A 6,462-nucleotide genomic window follows, 5' to 3' on the forward strand; every position below is an offset into this window, starting at 1 on the left:
CTGGTCTGTCGACCTCCCACGTATATACGGGGGTGCCGTCGTATACTCTCGCGCCATACGCTGATTTTCCATGACACGGCACTAATCCTACTGAAGATTTCGTAACCTAACTATTGATGTGTATGCAGTGAAGAAACCAAGGCTAATATGCTTGATTTAGAATCAGAAGTGTGAGAAAGAGTGATAACTTTTTGTTAAGATAGTCCTATGTATGTTTGTTTTAGGACAAACAGCATTTGAGTTAATTTAAATCTTTTTAAAAGCTTCTACTTTAGTAACGAACAGTAACTACTGAATATAGGAAATAATAACAAAAATAGCTACTGTAAATAACAGTTAGAGTTTAGTGTAAAATATTTTTGCCAGTCTTTATTTAATATTTTAGATGAAATCAAACGATTGTTTTTCTTTTAAATTATAATCTCACATTGAATATTTATCAACAATTAGTCTCAATATTAGGTAAGATGTGTACAAGGGCGGCGATTAGGGGGAGCAAAGGGGGGCAGTTGCCCCCCACTTTTTTGAAATGACCCATTAATGTATATAGTTTCATTTGGAAATATTAAGTTTTTGTATGTATTAATGGTTCATAGAATAACAATTGTGCCATAAAATATTTGCCGTCCCGTGAGTATGTATTGGTTATTCTCCGGTTCAGTTAACAAAGCTATAGGAATTGCGTTTTAATTGCCACGGAAAATGTCCAAAAAATTAACCTATTGGAGCGCCATAATTCGAGTGTATTTTCATTTTTCTTACAAGGGCTCAATATGTTAGTCAGCCGCTTTGGTACAAATTGAGACAACATTTCGTACAAGAAATAAGTCCTTCACAACCTGTGAATTACAAGTTATTCTTTAATTGCACAAAAATCGAAAGTTCCTAAAATGTCTTTTCGTCTTTCTGATACTAAGGAATATTTTGATTTGATTTTTTTTAGTTTAACATCCCGTTCAACAGCGAGGCTATATGAGACGAGGACCTACTGATTAACGTGGAATACGAACCACATGAGCTCCCACCAGGAATCGAACCCGGGTTTCCCACGTCAAAGGCGCGGCAATGTTTGCAGTGTAATATACGAGTTTTGGGCTGTACATATACAATTTTGTATATATAATTAAATTTTGTGAATTCAACATAATTCTATGTTTTAGGATTATTTTGTATAACTGGAGTGATTCTAAGTATTGTTGAGTTTTGATGTACGTATTCCAAGAAAGTGAAAACTGTACATGCAACGAACATGCTTCGGAAAGCTGCAAAAGTACTTCTTTAAATGTCGCAGCATATGCTTCTAGTATTTACTATCTTTCTAAGAGTAATAACATTCATTTAATAGCATGTGTGGAATTAAAAATATAAGTTGTCCATTAGTCCCCGGTTTCAATGTAACTTTTGCAAAACAAGCCTCATTTTTCATTACTATTCGATTAATATTATTTTTTCTGTTTATTTGTTTTGCAAATTTGTTATTAAATAGGCCCTTAATCTGATCACACGATTTTCCAGACAGAATTTTAAAATACTCATGAGCAAGGAATCAAATCTCTTTTTACACCTTCGTTGTTTAAGAGTAAAAAGGGCTAGTATCTACTTGAGTTGCTCTTGCCAATTTACTTTTAAAAATATGAAACACGATATACGGTATTTTAACTGAAAAAAGAGTATCCTAATAGTTATACAACCTTTCGTCAAACAAAATGTTAGAAGAAACCAGGAAAACTAACATTGATATACAAATATTTCGATCATGTCTTGCCCCCCCCACTTTTAACGTCCAACCGCCACCACTGGATGTGTATGTGAATTGAATTGATAAATATGCTACTTTCTTGCAAAAGTACAGAAAAACAACCCTCTCCCCGAAAAGTTGACATTCCCCACGGGTGAAAATGTCTGAATTCAACACTGCTAACTATGTAGTCACGATAGTGTTCAATTGGAGTTTTAGTCTCACACGTTGTATTATAATTAACATTCTATAATAATGTGAAGTTGTCATACGTTTCTAAAATATTATGTTATTGTGCCAAATGTTCCAAGATTTATGGAATATAAAAGTTGGTTTAAAGTAGAAGATTGAATTGCTGAAACAGAAAAAGATCGCAAAATTGTATGATAGAAAGAATATCCGATCATGCCACTATTGGAAAGCGTCCCTGTGTGCATACATTTCTAACTGCATTTTTACTACTAATTTGAGAATATTGAACCCAGTGTAACAATTTGCAAACGTAGCTGTCACGCGAAAAATGATTGAAGTTAAGGTATTCATCTTTGCTTTATTAATTTTAAAGAAGAAATTCACTAAATATGTTATAATTTAAATGATGTACACTCATGTCAAAAATTATTGTCGTATGTCTATAAATATGTTGTAGGAATATAATTTGATAACAAATTCACCTTGTATTTCTTATAATGTTAGTATGTATATAATCGGAAAATACATGTATGTGGCACATTTCATGTCAAAAGAGAAGTAAATAAGAACAATATAACAAAAACAAAACTTTCTTGCCCATTTAACAGCATTTTGTTTTACTCATTTTAATTTTTGTATTTATATTTCTTTTCCTATGAAATTTATCATCACTATTCATTTCCCGATTATACACATGTATCAGTATTAAAAGTACCCTGCAAAATCATTATCAAATTATGTTGTTACAACAAGACATTTATAGATATGCCACAGTTATTTTGGACATGACTGTACATATCATATCATTATTTAATCATGTACAGACATTTTTCTTAATAAAAGGTATTATTAAAAATAGTATAAAATGTGGAATTAGAAATGTACTCAAATGTGTCTACTCTTACTACTGGCACAAGCGGTGCTTCAAAGACCTGAATTGTGAGGTTATTCTTCTCGTAATCTTATGAACGGACAGTTCTAAAACTAGTTCTGTTGGATTCAGCACCCTAAAATTTGTACAAAAAAAAAAAAAAAACACACAATTAGAAGTATGTTGAAATGTAAATATTTTTGTTATTTGCATAAGCAGTACTTCAAAAACTTCAACTTTGAGGTCATCTTTCTCGTGACAGCAGGAAAAGATAAGCTTAAAAGTATCTCTTTGGATTCAATATTCTTAAACTAGTATAGAAAATACAATTATAATTTATCCAGTGTGGAAATTTATTATCAGTGGTAGTGGCACGGTATGTCAACAACATTTTAGTCATCGATAGAGTTTTATCGCTCATGGAAATATTATTAAAATAATTTTGAAGCATTCTGCTCCCACTGAAGTTTCAATAGTTCTGATGTCGTTACCTCACTAGTGAAACTCATCTGTCTATTATTTAGTGATATTTTTAAAACAACATAAACAGGAATTCCTATATGGATATGTACGACGTAACGTCAGTTGATGTACGACAAGTCAATAGTTCATGCAAATGCCACAACAAGAGACTAGCTCTAAAGCTTTCTCTCGATAATGAGCTTTGCCACTTTCAGAAATTCATTCAATTCAAGATTTGATTAGAACAATCTCAACTATACTCAGAGTAAACGGATTAGATAAATATGGCTACATGAATCAAAGTTTAAAGTGGCTTGAATGGTTATGTTGGAGATTCACTTCTGTTCTTAGTACAAAGGATTAACAACATCTGAAATGTATGACCTTCAGCAGGAATTAGAACCCGAGGGTCCAGCGCTGTAACTAACACTATAACCACGACAGAAATCTGAAGGACTAAGAAGATTTCTCAAGAACTTACGTAAGTTATATACAACTTGCACCCGAAAAGCTAATAATAAAATAGCCATCCAAATTTAACTTCGATAATCATGTCTTGACACCACTTGGAATTGATCATACTTGATAAAAGACTAATCTAAAACTTACATGAAAAGTATGGAAATGCCAGATAAAGCAATTAGATCAACATTTTCCTCAACTTGTATAATATTTTCCTTTCTTTATCTGATTATTACGGACAAGTAAAGAACGTTTAAAATCATTCTGAAATGCATAATCCCTTAATGCCAGATCATGTATTGAAATAAAAACATTATATATATGTATTTCGATACATAAAAAGTTCCAAAAATCATTTAGGTTTATCCTATTTAGAATTTTATAATAATTACATATTCCACAGAGATCAGATTATTAAAGCTTTTAATCCCGGTGAAAGAAAACACGGAAATTATTTCATATCGTAAAGTTACTTAACAGTTCTGAAGTGTTGTAGGATTAATTTAAAATGAAAAAAAAGAAAAAAGAAAATATATATTCTTTAGCTATTAAACATTCATCATAAATTTAAGTTAAATTTTCAATATATATATATATATATATATATATATATATATATATATATATATATATATAGTAGTAATGAAAATAAGTTACGGAATACGATCTCGCTCTCTTTTTCATCTCATTTATTTAATTTTTTGAAAGCTAAGAGAGAGAGAGAGAGAAAGGAAACAAATATAAATAGAGGAAAGCCTGAAATTGGTATGAAGGTTTATGGGTGTTTGTACGTGCGCATAATTCTTATTAATGTAAGCTACCATTTTGCATTGAAATGTTTGCTCATCTCTTTTTACCTCCTTCCTAAACCTGCCCTCCCAGTCTCTTCGTTTGTGAGCTTCTTCTCGTAAACCGAGAACTGAAATTTAGCTTTTCGAAACGTATCATTTTTATGCGGACACCACTTCTGTGTCTTTTTTCGAACTTTTTTTCGTGGATTTACGACCTCAAGTTTTTTTCGACAAAGATACACAGTCTGTGGACCGTAAGATAACAGCATATTGCCTAGAGATAGGGAGTGCATGTATTAGTTGACAGGAAACTTAATCCTTAAATCAAGAAAATGTTATGCGGTTCACTTTTACAAAGCCCCTTATGCTAAGTTTACTTCAGCGTTTCCTTTTTTTTTTTTTTTTTTTTTTTAGTTTCCTTGCAAACCTCACAACTAAGAGAGAAGAATTATGTGCATATCTGTAAATATTTATACTCTATATATTTATTTATTGTTACTGTTATAAGCAAACTAAATACAAGAAACTATATTTAGATTTGTTAATTATCTACTTAAAAATCAAGATGTTTTACAATATTATTAGTAGATAACCCAAAAAAGAGGTTCAAAGATGAAATATATATACCAATCGATGTTTACTTCATTGTTCTGAACAAAATTATAGATATGAGTGTGAAATCTCATGTGCAGTTTTTGAGTACATAAAAATCATTTTTAAACCTGGAAATTTTCACTATACGACAATCACGCATCTATTAAAATGAAAGTGATACTGAAGTATAAATTAATCAAGGTTTCCATTACAACATTAATAAGACGACAGCATGTTATATGATTAATGAGATATAGCACAACACTATTATTATTATTTAAACTTTCATCTATATTTAAATATAGGGAAAGACGTTGTACCTTTGAAACAATGTACCTTTGAACATATGTGATTTTCTCAAATTCAGAGCTATCTAGGTGCAGTGACTAAAATTCACTTGAAAGATGAAATGAAAACAAATCACTACAAACGCGTTTGGCTGTTGTTTACTGAGTGTTGTGTCGAGTAATGTTCCTTTTTTTTTTCACCCCCAAAACTAAGATTTTTTGTAGTTAGCTTTTGAGTTTTGTGCTGTTCTGTTTTCGCAACTTGTGATATTCATTTGTCCAAACTTGGGGTAGAATCATTGGTGAATACAGTAATATTTTTAGTTTTAACTTCTGTTCAATATTTAAGCTAGTGGAGAACTTTTTTTTTCGTAATGGTGACCCTCTTGTACCTATGAACATTAATGCATCGTGTACCTTTGAACGATAAATAATACTGTTTAAAGCTATACAATGTAAGTAGTTAAAACAATTGATATACTTTATATAGGTTAGGTTAGGATATAAACTTATTAATTATAATTTTAAGTAGTTTCTATATATTTGCTTATTATATAAAATAATGTTAAGAGGTGTATATGCTCAACTTTATTGTTCACAAGTTTTTGTTAGAACTTCTCTTCAATTTTTAATGAGCTTTTTATAGTTAAACCTTTTATTGCAATTTATAACTGTTAATATTTGTGGCTTTTTTTTGTATTATTGCCGCAGAAACATTGTAATTATCACTGTTCAAAGGTACAAGAGGGTCTATTCAATGTTACACGACCATAATGTACCTGTGAACGAAACGGATTTGTTCCTATTTTATCTTATAAAAGCTATTGTAATTTTGTAACACGTTTAAAAATCATCCTATCTGATAGGAAAGAGATGACACTTCAAGTGTACGACAAAAATTGAGGGAAAAGTGCTGAATATTAGCACCAACATTTCGAAGACTCTAAAAAGTGTTTACAGGTACAACGCCTTCCCCTAATACTTTCCTAAGTTGAAGCAGAGGATGTCTCATAAAGAGCGCAACTTCTGAAATGCTCGTCATTTCTGTTCTAAAAAGTTGGCAGC

The sequence above is a fragment of the Thermobia domestica genome, chromosome 11, assembly GCF_964235325.1.
Source record: "Thermobia domestica chromosome 11, izTheDome1.hap1.1, whole genome shotgun sequence".
NCBI classification, from domain to species: Eukaryota; Metazoa; Arthropoda; class Insecta; order Zygentoma; family Lepismatidae; genus Thermobia; species Thermobia domestica.